Source organism: Mycteria americana, chromosome 1 (assembly GCF_035582795.1).
Source record: "Mycteria americana isolate JAX WOST 10 ecotype Jacksonville Zoo and Gardens chromosome 1, USCA_MyAme_1.0, whole genome shotgun sequence".
NCBI classification, from domain to species: domain Eukaryota; kingdom Metazoa; phylum Chordata; class Aves; order Ciconiiformes; family Ciconiidae; genus Mycteria; species Mycteria americana.
The window spans coordinates 135,311,801-135,330,101 of record NC_134365.1 but is presented as its reverse complement, the minus strand read 5'-3'; positions in this window follow the sequence as shown (position 1 = coordinate 135,330,101).

The window sequence follows — 18,301 nt, the reverse complement described above, 5'->3', positions numbered from 1 at the left end:
GTTATCAAGCATATGGCAGGGCTTTACACTGAATTCCAGTGCTTTTTATCTCACGGCTCGGATAGCTCCTGGGAGTATATAAGGAACATGACTAAGTCTCTCCCATTATTCAGGTGGGAAAATGTATAGGATGTTTTGTTAAGTGCTGGATTAACAATCAACAATTACATAATTAGATTAATGATGTTCTGTCCTTTTCATCACTGAATATTCTTAAAAAATCCTTTCATGTCTTCTCTCCTGGTTCAAGCTTTCTTTTTGGAGAATAGCTGCACTCCTTTGCCATTTCTGGGCTGGCATTATTCACCAGTCCCTGGCCAAGAGTTCCAAGCCAAATACCACGTCCAGGTGGTTTCTCTCTGGAGAGGCCATGGGTCTTCCATGTGAAGCTGTAGCGAAGAGGGTTAGTCTGGACCTTAGAAAGGTCCAGAATAAAAGCCTGTGTTGTTACGATCTCCAATATACCGTCATTGCTCTGAAGGTAAGCAGTAATACTCTCTATATACTATACTTTATATATCTTATTGCTTCATTACTCTTATCTTAGATGGTATTTGATCCAAGCTAGGGTCAGAAAATTGCTTTCAAGACTAATTGGAGATAAAAGAAATCTTTTTTTTTTTAAAGACTTTTTATAGGCTGTGTTTTCTGAATATTTCCTTGAGAGAGGAAAAAGTATTTTTATAAGCTATGTTTTCAGAGCAGTTCAGTTGCTTAAGGGTACTAACCAGTGCACATTAATTTGCAGTAACATTTTGAAGCTTTAGAACAAGCTGTTCCCTGGATATCTGTGCCCTGGTGAATATTGCATAAAGGAAAATGAATTAGATTTTTTAGAAGATTTTTTGTACGTCCTGAGTGCAGCACTTTCACTATATACTATTGGCTGTAAAACAGATCTCAGAGGTAACTTTACCGCCAAGTGTCTCAAGATTATATTAGCTACCTCAGTGGACTGTTGTGAGAACACTGCTTTTTTAGAAATGTAGCTTATATCATTAACTTGTTGAGGGAACAGTCTAAAAGCTCTAAGTGAATGATCCCCTGCCAGGCATGACTCTTGATTGCTGTGAAGGGTGACTTGGGTTGGAAAGGATGGTGAGTAAGATAGGAAAGAGAAGCTGAAGTACATATATCAATTATAAGCTTGTTCTTTCTGTGGAAGACATGATGCTATAGAAATGATGCAAGGAAATGCGAAGATATTTCAAGTGCAAATAAATCTTTCAAAGGGAGGACCAGTCCTGTCAAAACTTTCTGATAGTAACTGTGGTGGCATTACAGTATTCTGGAGCTAGAGTAATGCAGGAATGAGGGACAGGGCATGTGAAATATTGCATGTGCAGTTATGCCCACTCTGTTCTAGGAAGCCTGCACCCAGCTGGACCAGATCCTGGCTACACTTGGGCTGCTTGCTGTATGGCATACAGCGCAAAGGAAGCTGCATTTTCCCTGTGTGGGAAATACCAAAGATGTTACCCTACAGACTTCTGCTAAGACCAGTCCTTCCCCACTCCAGGTGTGAGATCCTTAAAGAACGTGGTTCTTGGATTTTTAGTTCACCAGGAAAATTAGGTGGTCGCAGCCCAGTGAGATCTGTGGGGGAAAAGCAGGATTCTTCTCACCTAATTTATGATGTCTCTGCCTCTGACGTAGATAATCTGCATCTGCTCCACTCACTGTAGACTCCCTTTGAGTCAATGAGGAGGAATAAACACTTTTAGGACATGAATCATCTGATGCATTTTAGACATTTACATTAGAGTTGGATCACTTCCACTGTAGCACTGCCTATTTCCTCTCTATTTGATTATAGAGAGAACTTGGCTCAGAAATAGATGTCACCATCTAAAGTTAGGTGAAATGAATCCCACACAGACAGCCTGTTGTAGAGATGCTAACTGAATGGGAGATTCAGGCATATCTTTTTTTCATGGTGTTCTGAGGAGGAAGCCTAGAAAAGGACTGGGAAGGGCGTGATGGCCATGTTCTAGAGAAATCTATGTAAGGGACAGAGAATGGAAAATACGAAGCCGGAAAGAGCTGGAAAAGGGGATAAATACTGCATTGAGACAATTGCATCTGATAACAAATTATTCAGAACAGTCTAATCTGAAGCTGACTGCAAAGAGCTGTAGCAGAATCTCATAATACTGAGTAACTGGATAATAAAATGACAAATGAAAATTAATGCTCATAAGTGCAAAGTAATGCAAATGGAATAAAAATAACTCAAACTATTCATACATAATAACAGGCTGTAAATTAGCTATTACCATTCAGGAAATACATTTTGGAGTGACTGTGGATAGATTTCTGGAAACATCAGCTCAGTGCTCAGGAGAGGTCAAAAGAGTATATGAAACATTAGGAATTATTGAGAAAGGGATGGAGTAAAGCTAGAAAATGTTCTTATGTCATGGCATAAATTCACGGTGCTCCCACAGCTTGAATGAGTGTACAGTTCTTCCGCAATAGCCTCAAGGCGGGTATAAGAAAGCTAGAGATGAGATGGAGAAGGGCTGCAAGGAGATCAAAGATATACAAGACAGACTTCAGCTTTCCAGTCTGGAAAAGAGATGGATGAGAAGGTAATATGATAAAAGCCTATAAAACTATAAATTGTTTACAGAAGGTGAATAGGGAATGATTACATGCATTTTTTTTGTCCTTGAGGTTGAGGGGACGTCCAGTGAAATCATCACAGTGGGTTTAAAAAAAACAAAGCGAGCACTTTTTCACACTATTCAAAATTAAATCATAGCACTCCTTGCAAAAGAAGACCAAATGGATAAAAAAATAGATATTAGATGAAATCAAGTTCATCCAGTTATAGAATCATAGAACTGTTTAGGTTGGAAAAGACCTTTAAGATCATCGAGTTCAACCGTTAACCTAACACTGCCAAGTCCATCACTAAACCATGTCCGTAGTGCCACATCACATCTTTTAAATGCCTCCAGGGGTGGTGACTCAACCACTTCCCTGGGCAGCCTGTTCCAGTGCTTGACAACCCTCTTGGTGAAGAAATTTTTCCTAATATCCAATCTAAACCTTCCCTGGTGGAACTTGAGGCCGTTTCCTCTTGTCCTATGGCTTGCTGCTTGGGAGAAGAGACTGACCCCCACCTCTCTACAACCTCCTTTCAGGGAGTTGTAGAGAGCGATAAGGTCTCCCCTCAGCCTCCTTTTCTCCAGGCTAAACAACCCCAGTTCCCTCAGCCATTCCTCATAAGCCTTGTGCTCCAGACCCTTCCCCAGCTTCGTTGCCCTTCTCTGGACACGCTCCAGCACCTCCATGTCTCTCTTGTAGTGAGGGGCCCAAAACTGAACACAGTATTCGAGGTGCGGCCTCACCAGTGCCGAGTACAGGGGGACGATCACTTCCCTACTCCTGCTGGCCACACGATTTCTGATAATACAAGCCAGGATGCTATTGGCCTTCTTGGCCACCTGGGAGTGGCATATTATGTGTATTAAAGTATGTGTATTAAACATTGTGGTCCAGTACAAATTCCTGAGTAATCAGCTCCTGAATCAGCAAACTGCTGGAAAACAGCATTTATTTTATCACTGCACACTTCTGTTATATCATGGTATGCTTCTGTTTCTTAAACACTGTCCTGAAACACTGGCTAAGGAGTGCTGTTGAGTCCACGTTCTGGGCTAAACTGGCATTTAACCTGATGCAGTGTGGCAGTTTGTGTGTTCGTAGGTTTGGAAAGAGTCTGAGAAATAGCCACAGAGAAACACCTTGGAGGAGGTCTACACTATGGAAGAAGAAGTCTGAGCTGAGTAGGGGACCATCGTTGACAGCCTTGGATAGAAGCCTGGCATAGTGGATGGCAGAGGCCTCACTGAAAGGCCACAAAGATATAATAATGCTAATTTCTGTCCTGGGAAAACCTGTTAGATTTGAGGCAATGGGTGTAATATATTGTTCTTTTTAGTTCAGCATTATTTTGAAGGAAGAGATCTTTGGTTTAGTTGAGGTATGTTCTGGGTAAGGCGGCCTTGCTGAAGTATCATATCAAAAACACTGGACTTGGTTAAAAAGGGCTGTACTTTGAGCACCAAGAGCTCTGAGCAACATGGAGTGCTGGTGGTGTAAGCAACTGGTGGCAAAGCAACTGGAGGATTGCTTCCCAAGAAGTGCAAGATGGACTTTCCTCTCTCTGCCCTCCCACAGTCACTATGTATAGCTCTGGATATTTAAATGCTGAAGTAAATATAGCACACTTAGACTTAGTCCTTTCTTAGAGGTTTGGTCTGTTAAAAACTAATGTAATAAACACTACAAATCTGAGGACAGCAATGCAGGTTTTTCATAGGATACCAAGGATGTGGATCCATGGTAGCTTAAGGGGAGCTAAGTCATAACTGTAACTTTCCTCCCTAATTGTGGAGGAAGACAGTGGAAAGGCAGCAGATCTGACTGTGTCTTGAGTTTCTTATTCCACAAATGTTGTTTACATGTTAATGACATAATTAGGACAGCTTAACTATGTGATTAATTAAAACATTTAAATTCTTCTTTTGTTTACCTTTTTGTCTACCCAGCCATGGATTTTTCTTTGCCTGGTATTAGCATGCAGAGTTGGAACTAAGCCTTAACCTCTTCTTACTGCATTCAGGAAATCAATTTGTTTTGCTAAAACAAAATGAATGTACGATTTCAGGCAGCTGCATTCAAGTGTGACTAGTAATAGTCATGACATTACCAAAGTGTCAAAAAGTGTTCTTACTGGCTGCATTATTCTGAAGGGAATAAAGTCATTTAAAAAGCGTCATACTGAGTCTACTGAATTGATGGCAGTCTTCAGTAGGGTTTGGGATTGGACCCAAAGGGTCATTCTATGTTGAAAAGTAAGATGAAAAAAAAAAAAGGCATCCTGATACTTAATCAAAATCCATGTATCTGTTCAGGATCACATCTGTGGCCTCCAGTGATTACCATCCTTCCACAACAACTTGCTGTCCTTCACATCCTTCCCTCCCTCCACTGACATTTGGCAGAGGAAGGATGAGTGTCCTTCTGCATTACCTAGTGCCTATGGCCCTGTTCACTCAATTTCTATTTCAAACCTTTCAAAACCTCTCTTCCTGATGATGCAGCCAGCCACCTGGACTTTTAGATTCCTGGTGAGGTTTTCAGGACTGGCTTAAAACAATCTGAATTTATAATTTATTTCAAAGTAGGGCAGATTTGGCTTGGCAGCCTGTGGGATGTGATAAACATGGAATTCCAGCAGCAGTAAGTGTCATTCCAAGAAGCAGACAAATACTTTAAAGTTACCCTTTTATTTCGAAGTTTCGTTTTAGTAGAGTTCTGCTCACTGTGAATGACAGTCAAGGCCATGTAACATGGTATTTTTGTCTTGTTCAGTGGTAAGGTTACACCTTTTCTTTTGCAACCCTAACCTAAGAAAAGTGACATGTGCCTGTGGAGCCTTACTTCTACACTGCAGCTAGAGCCACCACACACATCAGCGGAGCAGGAATCGAGTCCCATCCATCATCTAGGCAGGACTGGTGGGATGAAGAACACAGAATATAAAGTGAATGAAAGTGACACACATCAACATTTTGCTGCAAAATCTTTGTGGGGATTAGCATGTTGTCAGTTCTTGCCTTCCAGTGTACCATAAGCAAATCTGCATGTGTTATGCAACCATTTTATCAGTATAGCCTTCGCACAGAGTACACGTCAAGAAAATGTTGAGAAAATAAGAACTTTTCCTTGGGGATACCAGACAACTTCATTAGAAGCAACACAGAGTTTTACAGTTGCCTTGCCAGACTTGGTCTTGAGAAAGCGAATTTCTGTTGTCTCACCTACGTTCTGACTTAAGCCCAAAACTCCAGAGCAAACCTCCAAACACTTTGACGCCTGTCTTCTGATCTTCATGATTCAACAACCTTTATATATAAAATCTAAAATCTCCTGCCGCTTTTAGGATTTTCTTCTTGTCATGGCTGGACTAACATTTCAGTAAGCTCAGAAATCCTCCACTGAATTCAGTGCTGTCACTGCAAGGGCACTTCAGATACTCAGGTTAATGCACCTAAAATCAGTTTCTGTCTTTCTGCAAAGTGATATATATAAGTACAATGTTACAAATGTCCATAATTCTAAATTATTTTAATCTTTAAGGTTTTCACAGTACTGCTAACACAGATACTCTCTATTAATACCGATTCCAAAAGAATGTTTTCCACGGTCTCTAGTTTGGTTTTAATGCAAACCTAGAGATTGCAATTTATGATCCTCCTCCTTGTTTTCCAGTAGCTTTACCATTCAAGAATGATTTTTAATTAAGCCTCTTATATATTTAGGTGGTTTTTCTGCTCTTTTTCTTACGTATTTCATCTCCCAGTCCATGTGGTTTGCATGTTGTTCAGGTGTGATTTCAGTGTGAATAATTTTCTAGAGACACTTTCAACACTGTCTTCTACGGAGGATATGTACAGCATTTTCCAGGGTGCTTAACTTCATATATGCACCAGAGAGGACTTAGAAATGACTTTGAAGTCATTACTAAAACCCTCGTCTCCTTCCAACTGCCTCCCAAGAAGTAAAGTAATTTCATTGCATTCTATATTTGTTTCTCCCTGACTGCCAGGCACAGAGCAAATGGTTAACACTTTTAAAATAGGAAAGCTGAAACTGGCTGGACTTGAAGAGATTGCAGCCTGGGTAAATTGCTTTACCACCTGCCAGATCCAATCAATACCTTCTTTTCCTTTAATATGGCTTAAAGTTTAAAAAAAAGCCCAAAACAAAAACAATGCTCAAGGGTTTAATTTATCAAAAAATGCATTCATATTTTCCAGACATAGTATGTAATGTTTGACTCTCTGGACAGAAATCAGTAACTCCAGATGAAGACGTACTCTATCCAATGAGTCATCTTTAAAGGAAATATACTTCAAATTCACATTTTCCTTTGAATTCTACCTTCTGTCATTGATGACAATTCCTACACTTCCCAAGACACTTCTGCTTGGGCTTCCTGTAGTTCCTGGAGAGAGACAGGGGACATCCCACCTGCAGTTATCTAGGGAAGAGTATTTGCTCTAAATATAAAGCGGAAATGTAGAAACTAACAGGAACAAGCCTCCGGGCACTTGCAGTCAACCCCTATTAAGAATGGCAGCACTGACACTACTGTTGTATCATAGCCAGTTCCTCTGCTACTACCTGTGGCTATCAGCTTCTAGGAAATGCCAAGCGTCATCATCTTGTACTCGGACCTTAAATACATAATGCCTCCCAACACAGCTCTTAGCTAAACTGAACGTAACTGCAGGCTCTCAGCCACACGCTGTTCAACTTTAATGGCTGATCCAGCTTGCCAGTCGGTTCAGATGTCACAGTGTAGTTGAAAAAATATGAAGCATCATTCAACTCCTCATTTTTGAGGCTGCTGTGCCTTCTTCATGCCTAGATCAGGTCCTTTCTATCTGCAGACTACCAAAAACTAAGTGAAGTTAGGATTTCAGGGCCACCTTCTGCTGCATGTTTTATTGACACCTGTATTCCAGGTGCACCTGGAATACAGGGTAGTTCATTCAGTCTGGCAAACTGCTTCACCTCCCCTTCTCATCATCTAAAATGCTGAAAGTGAAATTCAGTGGTGGGTTATGTATAACACAGCCCCCTGCGTGGGCACATAAGTGTCTGCTACTGCTACCTGCTGAATTAATTGCTCATCTAGGGAAAGCTGGCAATCTTGTGGGACTTGTGCTTTTAGAACAGAAGGACCTGGATTTGCTCTGTTCAGGCAACAGAGTTAGTACCCTGGGAATTGTTACACAAGTACAGTTACACTTCAGAACAGATGTTCAAATCCATTGGAGACAAGTGCCAAGGCACTTTTGAAATCCCTATTTGTGTAAATCTATCTCTGTATTGCCCAAATCGCACTACAAACACGATCCTAATTGGCCTGAGCTCTCCAAGATACAGCTTTCTGAATGACTGATGCTTTCTGAAAATGGAAGAAGGACTCTACAGCTGAAATTTGATGTACATTTCAGGTACTCCTGCATGAAAGAAAACAGGTTCTGTCTGCTACCCACTCACTTTTCCCGTGGCTGCTCGCTCCAGCATTACCTCTTCTCTCTCTTCTACTGCTCATGCAGATTAGCAGTGAATTGCATCAGTCTGGTACGACTGAAAATAGCCAATTCATTTTGCCAGCTTATTTTTCAGACAGATCAGTTGCCTGTTTGAGGTCGGGGCACACACACTTGCATTTGCACAACAGAGACAGAGAAGAGGGAGTGAGGAAGGAGGCCTGGGATTGTTTAAACTGCTGTAAGCAACACGGCTGAATGAGAAAACATAGCTGGAAATCTGTTCCATGTTTTTCCTCTTCTTCCCAGAAAATGAAAGTTGTCATTATTCCTCTACTCCAATCTCACATAAAAGCAAAATGGGGGACAGAGGACTATAAAAAGGAAGTGATTCATCTCTGCTTCCTGTGAAGATCAGCAGTGTTTTTCTGGATGATTTTTGCTTACTGTGAGCTTTGTGTGTGCTGCAGCTGCGAGACTGCTGAAGAGCTGCTCTAGGAAGTACATACTGGTATCAACAGTTAGCAATGGGAAACAGTAGTTGATACCAAGGTCATGCTCTGCCACACGGACTGTTCATCTTTCCCATCTGGAAGCCTGTGAACATTGGTCCTTCTTGTCCCTGCTAAGGAAGGAGTAACACAGTTGACTACAACCATGGAGATGACTACAGGAAAGGGAGAGCTGCCAGTTTTTTGGGGTTTTTTTTGTTTTTTTTTTTTTTTCCCGAAATCCCCACACAAACACTGAAGGTATGCAGTTGTACACAACTGTCTTGCAGGGAAGCTGCTTCAGCCATCTTCAGAAGCAGAAGGCCAGGTGAAGGTGTCACAAACAAGCTGAAAACAGCCTTCATTTGGCAGTGGGCAAGGTCAGAAAAGCTTGGGTGTTTTCAGTCCTAGTTCTTTTTCCCTCATTGGCAAGGGTGAGTAGAACAATGTTTAGTAAGGTAAATTCCTCCATTCCTTTTTCTAGACTAAGGAAAGCCTGGTAGCCAGAAGGCTTGTTTCTGTTCCCTTATAATCCAAGCACAATATAACAGACTATATCCCATTGCCCCTGTCTGCCCTGGGCAACAGCAACAACTTTCTTCAGACTGAAGAAACTTCAGGTTTCTTAAATATTGAACGTTCAAATCCAGGCAACATAAGAATGAGTGTGAAAGGCTTCAAAATCCAGAAAATTTTCTGAGGGAGATTGTTAGGTGATAGCTGAGAATGATTTTCTTGTCTTTATGTTTAACTCCTACCAATGTAACTTCATTTGCTTCCACTGATTTTTCTCTTGATTTTTTTATATCTGATTTACATCTTTATGAGAGAACGATACCAAAGGAATGATGAAATCACTGAGAGTCACTTCGTGATTTATTCTTCTCACTGTCACCAAAGTAGAACAGTTTCATAATCAACACAGATCTCTTTATAGGCATTAATCCAGGAAAGCATTAAAGTGCCAGCCCAAGTCTACTCCTGTTCAGCAAAACATGTCTTGGGCTCATGTATATTACTGAGTAGAGATCCCTTCCTGAATTAAGGTGATCTGAAATAAATTTAATTTTATACGTGTGATACTGTAGGACACTAGGTGGTGTTAATGATAATCCAAAGAACACATCACTGTAATTAATTTTCTGTGCAGACATTTACTATGTGTGTGTACTCTAGAAATATACCTAAGAAAAAAATTTGTTCTATTGAGCAGGACATATAAACGTATAACTAAGACACATCTGCTGCAATATAGCTTTTATCTTCACATTTTCTTGGTGCTTTTTTAGCTAATTATTTTATTCCTTGGTCACATCAAAGTTCCTGCTAAATTTACTTCAACGATTTTGCAGATTCTGGTTAGAGGAGCTTTTCTTTTCAGAATCAAATGCAAAATACATTAAAAAGTAAAAATAAGATGCTGTAAGAAAAAATGTCACTGAACTGCATTTCACTAAACATAAAAGAAAAAAATAAGAAAGAATGACATCAGTGAGGCAATCAATATACAGGTTACTGTTCAGAAAATCAGCCTGCACACATAAAGGAGAAATAGTTTGATGGAATGGTACTAAGTCAGAGTGAAGTTTCACAAAAGCTCAGATAAACGTCATCTACTTCTGATCGACCTCTCTCACACTTCTTAAATGGTTATGCTTACAAAAGATTAAAAAAAGAAAAGTGCACTTATTTTATTCACATTTTCAGCACAGTATAAGTAAAACAGCCACAAGATGGCAATACACCATGCTGTGAAAGAAAATTACTGCATTTTGTCTGATTTTAACCCCTCCACGCATGGCTGAAATGCGCTGCCTTTTTAGCATTGGGAAATTTAATGAGGAATAGACAGAAAATAATCATTTTAAGAAAAAAGAACTAATCCCACTGCTGCTATAAACATATTGTTTCTCATTTCTTTTCACTTTTCTGTAGTTTCTCTCCAGTTACTGCTGTTTGTTGTATGCAGGGAGCTATCGGTTTGAATGAGTGAAAGTGCTAGGGGACACAATATCCACTAGCATCTCTGCAGTAAGGGACAGGTCTGTACTTGTGAATGTCACAGAGACTAAAGCTGATTGCTCTTGCCAGGCAAAGGACGCCTCCATAGGTAGTGAGAAAGAAATAGATGTCCTCCTCCCCTGGAATAATAAAAATAGAGACAGCATAATGTTACGAAGAGGGATAGAAATGGGATAGTGCAATGTTCAAAGCCGTGCTCTTAGGGACTTATAATGGGAACTTCTGAAGTAAACTAAAGACTGTGATTGTAAGAGGTGGCAAAAACACACCTGGATGTCTTGCCTGAGCATACAATCGCACTGACTCACCAATATGAGGTAGCTGCAAGAAAGGCTAATGTAATTATAGGATGCAGCACGTGAAGTGCATTTTTCAGATGTTCTGGGAGGACGCGGCGTTGCTGTTTGTTTGCATTCTACTTGTACCACAGCGATCTGGTACGTCAGGGCACTGCTGACAGGGCATGGAGACGGCTCCCCTCCTTTTCCCTGGAAACGTAACTCAGCTTTCTGATGTGGTTACAAGGCAGGATGTTGGGAAGTGTCTGGCTGGCGTACTGCATTTACAGAGTCAGGATTAAATTAATCACTAGATCTGAAGGCAGGAGGAAGTTTTCCTCAGGTCAGAAGGTCAGGGATTGTTGAATATGGTTGATGCTTTCCTGCATAACAGGAGGGTGTTACCTCCTAAGGCAACCTGGGAATTCAGTCTAAAGTGCTTGCCTCTTTTCTTCTCGTGGCATTTTGCAGCTGACTTTTGATCTCCTGCTACCGCCTTCGGCTTGTGACATGTTGTGCAGAGCAGGTAGATCTGTGGGCTGCCTTCAGTAAATGCTGTTTACATCATGCACTACAATTGAAGGGCTCTGGGCTAAAACATCTAAATAGTGTTACTTTGTATCATATGATCCTGTAGAGAAATACTTTGTTAGTCCTTGTCCCTAAATGCTTGAGTTAGAAACTAAGGAAGTTACAAGTTAAACGAATCACCAATTTAGCTTTAGACCATAAATAGGCAAGCTATAGATGAGAAGTTTTATTCCATTTCTGTCATCCTGAGTAATTTGTTCCCTACCCTGCTGGCTTTGAATTGCCATCTTGCTACTACATTCTCAGATTGCCTGCTGCTCATAAGGATCAGAATAACCAATCTGTTAAATTGTTGACCATTTCCAATGATCCCAGGAAAGGTCACACTTCATGCTATTTTATCCTCTGCATAAAATCAGACAATGCAAATTGAAATCCTTCCTGCCTCTTGTAGACAGCTGGGCTATAGTTTGTAACTGGAGTTTGAATTGCTAATACAATTTTGATTACAGTTCCCCATCTTTCTTGTACAGCTTTAAAATATAACAAGGAATTATATGCATCAACCTCCAAATTTGTTATTAGATTGCTCTGTAGGTTTTTATTAATTCCACTAAAGGGTTGATGTATACCCTGATTAACCACTTTGATTCTTTTACTGTAAATTGCATTTCAGCTACTTTCTGCTCCTCACTGATGCACACTTTCAATGAAGATAAATATGTTTTTCTTGTAGGAATTACATTATTACAGCATGAGATAGATTGAGAGATGTTTAATGAGTAGTCCAATGTTTTCTTCTAATACTATTTATTCTGGGTACACCAGAACAAAGGCATCACGATGCTGATGGAACTGTTTTACAAGACTATTATCCACACATGAAATATATTCAAGCTGTAGGGTAATGCCAGGCATTCATGGTTTGCATGTTGAAAATAGCAAGGATAGAGGTAACTGGTGGTTAAAGGGTCTGTGTTTCTCAAGTACTAGATGGTGCCAGTTGATCTTTTGACATTACACTTTGGTTCCAGCTTTTCTTATCGTTGTAATCACTAGTCCACAGCAATCTGAGTTGTAGTTGTTATCAGAGTTACAATGGCTTTTTATTAGACATTGTTTCACTGATGCCAGAGTTGGAAGGAAAAGAAGAGTAAATTACACCTCTTCTTTCCTCTCTTTCATATGTGTGAATGTCCATGAATGTCTTCATGCCACCTACTATACAATAAATATGTTGTGGTTAAAAGGGAAAAGAGAGAACACTCATGGAAAAATGATCTCTCTATTGTTTCAAAACATCTCCTTACTATAGGGTCTGAGATGTGGAAGAGGTTATTAGATTACTATCGCTACCTCAGAATATTCAGTGGCTGTTTTTCTCATTCAAAACCCTGGGGTTTTTTTCAGAAGAAGCCTGTTTGGGGGAAAGGCTTAGTCTCATTTTTTAATGTGAATGTTGACATCTTGCTTTAGCCTTCTCAAAAATAAACAAATACAGTTTCTTTTTGCCGACTAATTTTTCCCTTAGAAAAGTAAGCCACTTCTAAAAACACGACATTCAAAATGATTGAAACAGAACAGGTGTAGTGTGACCTCTCTGTCTAGTCATGTTTTTTTTACATATGCTTCATTTGTGAATACTATTGAGATTTTGACTATTGTGATTTAACAAGAGAAACTGCAAAATCTTAGAAATTTTCCCAGGAGGGGAACACTATTTTTCATGCAGCTTTACTGATTGTGTCTGTCTCCCGACCACTTTTTTGTTAGCTCCAAAATCTATCTCCTATATGCGCAAAAACTATTTTCATTATATTCCTGTGCTCCTGTGTCATAAGCCCTATACTTTCCTCATTTCAAAAAAGACTCCAAGAGGTATCAGTTCGGTTTCCTCCCTGCTCTTGGCCTCCTGGTTCATGCTTTCGATTTGTTTCTTGTTGAGCGTGGTATATGTCACTATGACTTTCTGTGGCTCATCTCATTCTGTGTGAAATGATGGCTAGATATTGCTACCAGTACCTGCAGATGGGGAATTCTGATCTGATACTGATTTTGCGCACTTTATCTGAGGTCCAGCAAAAACGGTATAAACAGAGGTCTTACATCTGTGTTACTGCTGGAGCACATGTAGAACTCCAGGGGTTAAAATCTGACTGCAGTGACAGCAAGTTACATTATGTAGGAAGGAACAGAAAAGACTGGAACAAAAATCAGGACCATTCTCAGTGAATTTAGCTGAGAACCATGCACAGCTGTTTTTTGTAGATACTATGCTATATCAAGATATTTATATTCTGTGTGTTTTGGAGCTATTTTTTCTTCTTTTTGTTCCCTATATCCAAACAGAGTAATTTAGGAGTGACTCAAGGAAAACAGAATCACTTGCCTCTAGTCATTTAAAAATGCAGGTACCAAACTTTTCAGTTCTAAGTGTGCCATTTCTGTGCATTTAAATGGGTAAGTACACATTAAGATCACTATAAGCCTTTCAGCCAAACTTTTCACAGCTCTTTGTTCTCTCACTCTTTTCAGCCATATAGATTTTCCTGCTATCTTTCCTTTCCTTTTCTTTACTCTGACTCCTTGATCACACATCCCTAATGGGTTTTTCTGTGCTTCAGTTTCTCCACCTGTGAAATGAGGAACATCTATATTTGCTGTTGTGTCAAGGTAACAGATGTATTAGAAATACCTCAGCTAGTCATTGCTATGTTCCCATTTGTAGGCAGCTCCTTAAATCAAACCACTGAGGTACTACTTCTCCATGCTCTGAGGCACTGTAATTTGGTGTGTTCAAATGCCACTGCTATTCTAGGCTATCTTGAAAGAAGGGGAAAATACCTTCCTAGCTAACATGTACAGAGGTAAACTTTTCCTGGGGAGAAGGTGGCTGGCTTGCTTGTAAATGGGATGAAATATGCAAAATTTAGAATACCTTGGGCTAGTGATTTACATCAGAAAGAGCAGATATAAAATGTTACAATATTGGAATTTGGTGGTTATTGTGGTTTTTCTTTGTGTGTGTGTGTGTGTGTGCATGCTCTTGATACCACTTTCAGTAACTCAGGAGAATTATAAAGGCAATGGAGAAATAGGCCACTGGATTCGCTCATGAGGTATAGGTTAAGACAGTCGTTCACGGAATCACAGACTGATTGAGGCTGGAAGGCACCTCTGGAGGTCATCTGGTCCAACCCCCCTGCTCAACCAGGGCCATCTACGCTGGTTGCCCAGAACCATGTCCAGACAGCTTTTGAATACCTCCAAGGATGGAGACTCCACAACCTCCCTGGGCAACCTGTGCCAGGGCTTGGTCACCCTCACAGTGAAAAAGTGTTTCCCGATGTTCAGAGGGAATCTCCCGTGTTTCAGTGTGTGCCCGTCGCCTCTGGTCCTGCCACTGGGCACCGCTGAAAAAAGCCTGGCTCCATCCTCTGTGCACCCTCCCTTCGGCTATTTATATACATTGATGAGATCCCCCTTGAGCATTCTCTTCTCCAGGCTGAACAGTCCCAGCTCTCTCAGCCTGTCCTCATAGGAAAGGATGTTCCAGTCTCTTAATCATCTCCATGGTCCTTCCCTTGATTCTCTCCAGTATGTCCGTGCTTTGTTTGTACTGGGGAGTTCAGACCTGTACATAGCACTCCAGGTGTGGCCTCACCAATGCTGAGTAGAGGGGATGGATCGCATCCCTTGACCTGCTTGCAACACTCCTACTTATGCAGCCCAGCCACACCATTAGCCTTCAAAGACAGGAGCACTGTTGTGGCTTCACATATTCCTGCCCTGTCAGAGAAACTCCCCAGACCATCTCTTTTCCACCTTAATTGTTGCAAGAAATTGCTGGTTGGAGGGGAAATCTCTTGGACACTCTATCCTTCAGGCTCAGTGGGTGTTGGCTATAGCCATATCCCAAAATAATAAAAATTACAGATGAATGAAGTGTGTCTCTTATGGCCGCATCAATGTATAAGAAATTCCATTAAAGAAAATGTGAAAAAGGTTGTAGCCCCTGATAACAGAAATCTCTGGTGTGGATTTAAAAATCTCAACCTCCTTTTTCCCAGTAAGCAATTCCCCCCCCAGCCAGACACATAGACTGAAAAGCATATGGTTAAACTGAGACAGGTAGAAAAAAATCTCAAGAGCCCCCAAGATTTTTTAATACTTGCTGTAAATAATTATAACTATAAAGGAAAAAAGTCTGTAACATTATGTTTTTCTTGTTTGCACAGAACATTTTAGAACATGTTTAGCTTGGGGCAGCCTCCACTCACAGCTTAGGTGGTGGTGGTGGTAAGACATGGGGTGAGAGGTGGCGCAATCCCATCGGTGCATGGGTGCATTGCACCTTACGGGAAAGTGTACCACACTGTCCTGTCAAAGTACGGGCAGGCTACATAGGTGGCCTCCACTCGGCTGCTTACTGCCTGTGTGGACAATGAGTCTGGTCTTGAGGGCAGCCTTGGCAAAGAGTCAGTGCTGTTCAGGCTTATCCTTGAAGGCTGAGCAAACAGACTCAGAAAACACCCTATGAACTCAGCCTAGTCCTCTCAAGTGTGTACAGGGAGCTAATCTGACATGGTTGTTCATCATGACTATTCATGGTCTATGGCTGTTATGTCGGCCTCTTTCCTGTACAAACAGGAAGAAAGAAAGTCTCAGTTAACCCCTGCTTCATGGAAGCCTTTGGACTTGCTCATTTGGCCAAAGCCATGTGGAGAACCCCTCAAGGAGAGTGTTCTTCCTCTCCTGTCTCCCTCCTGCAACTGTCCCAAAGTCTCCAAAGCACAGTGAGTCTGTACTCATCTCCTTTGTTAACTGCCTTCAGACTGCTCCTTAGACAGCACTATTTGCAGCCGAGTCTGGCTGTTCACTAGTAAGTGAATGTTATCCAAATTTTGGTTCAAAATAGGATGAATTACAAGCATTTCAGTTTCAATTTCAATCTCTGTTTGTTTTTCTCCAAGCTGCATAATTGAGCTGCCATTTCTAAATCATTGTTCCCAGCTTCTTGTCACTTAACATCTCTAGCATTTCAAGCAGATTAATCTTGAATCCTTTATTGTGTAACTACATTTCAAATGGAAATAGCAGCAAATCCTAGATGTTCTGAATCTCATCTTTGCACCATATGTAGCCAGTGTTCTTAATGCAAAGTAAAAACCAAGCAAGAATGAGTGTCTAGTGCTCACTTGCATTGAGTGGATGCAGATGGGTGGAATAGGGAAAGGCGTCTCCTTCTGTACATGCTGCTGAGCACATGTCTACCTAGCAGAGCAGTGAGACATCATGCTGTTAACAGTCTGCTGTGTGTGGCAATTGCTGGATTTCCTTCTTGGAGATGAAGGGGACTTCTATTTGACTTCTTCCAGATCCTCTGACTTTATCTATTCTGTTACTCAAATGAGCCTCATTTGCATGGGAGGCTATGGTTAGTGCATAGATAGAAGAAGTTGGATGAGTTATGGTAAAATTCAACCTGGCTGTATGAAATGTGTGTGGCAAGGAGGAATGTGGGATAAACAGGTACTGTGATGCACATAGCATCAACAGGCTGCTCAGGAATTTAGCGAATCCATAGGTAAAAATCCATGGTGTATCAGTATCAAATGGTGAACTTCATTTTCTTCTATAACTTCATTTTAAATTTTTTTTTTTTTAGCTACTCTTCCATTGCCTCCTGTCTGTTGTTGCAAATAGGGCTGCTGAAAAAAACCAACAACCCAGCATGATGTGGACAGGGCCACTTCAATACTAGACCCTGTATTACTTGGGAACAATGCTGAAGTCATGAAGGGACAGAGATTCATGAGACTTAGAACTACCCCATAGGATCAGTCCATCTCAGGTATGGCAAGCACATGGCAAAACTGGATCAAAAGCCGAATTTTATGAAGTGACTGCTTTGAGCAGGGAAAGCTATCTGTAGACGTGTAAGATGATACATATGAAATACGAGGCAGAGAAGACACCATAACTTTGACTTGCAGAAATGGAGAGATCAGGCCAAAAGGTACATGAGCTCCTGCCTCAGAACTATTAAACTGTGAATCCTTAAAGACAGCACTGGAAAACTGAAAGTCACTTTGGTTTAGAAAATACTTCACCAAGATTGTGTTTCTAGCCTTTGTGCAATGCTGTCTGTGAAGAAGTCGGTCAAGGAGTAAAAAGCTGCCCAGGTAGGCTGGTCTCTGATGGAAAACGTGTGGGGGAACTGTGGGGGACTGAATTGAGGATCTAGAAGTTCAGTTTGATGTTGTGGTGGAAGGATAACGATCTCTAGGAGAAGGGACTCTCTCTAAAATGAGATTAGATGAATGGTAGGTTAGGATGGTAGAGGTGAACTATGGGGGTTTAGAAGGGTTTCAGATTCAGGTTGATGAAGGTTTCGAATTCATCTATGGAAGGAAACAGGACATAGAAGAGGACTGACTGTGGGGTTCTCTCTTCCCTGTCTCCCCTCACAATCTTCCCTGTGGGGGTGACAGTCTCTGCCTCCTGCTGTCACACTCCTCTTGCACACACGGTCTCTTGTGCCCTCCCCATCCCAGCTGTCCCTGCAGCTGCTCACTTTACCCCCATCACTCTCCACATCATTCCCTGCTCATCTCCCTGCACGTTCTGACCACCGACAGGGGAGGGGAAAAAAAAAAAAGAGTAGGGAAAGGTGTAGGGCAGCAACAGTGTCAGAAGCTGGCCCTGGAGATAAGGGCTGCCTCCTGCTGCAGCGGCTGCACTGCAGAGGAAAGGCGCCGTGCTGCCCGCCGTGCCGAGAGGCGGCGGCTGCGAAGCCCTGGCGAGCGGGGCAGAGCGCTCCTCGGGGCGGGCAGCCTGGCACCGCCGGCTGCTGCCCGGGCCCGCTCTGGGCCTGCGCCAGCCCTTCGGCGGCGGGCAG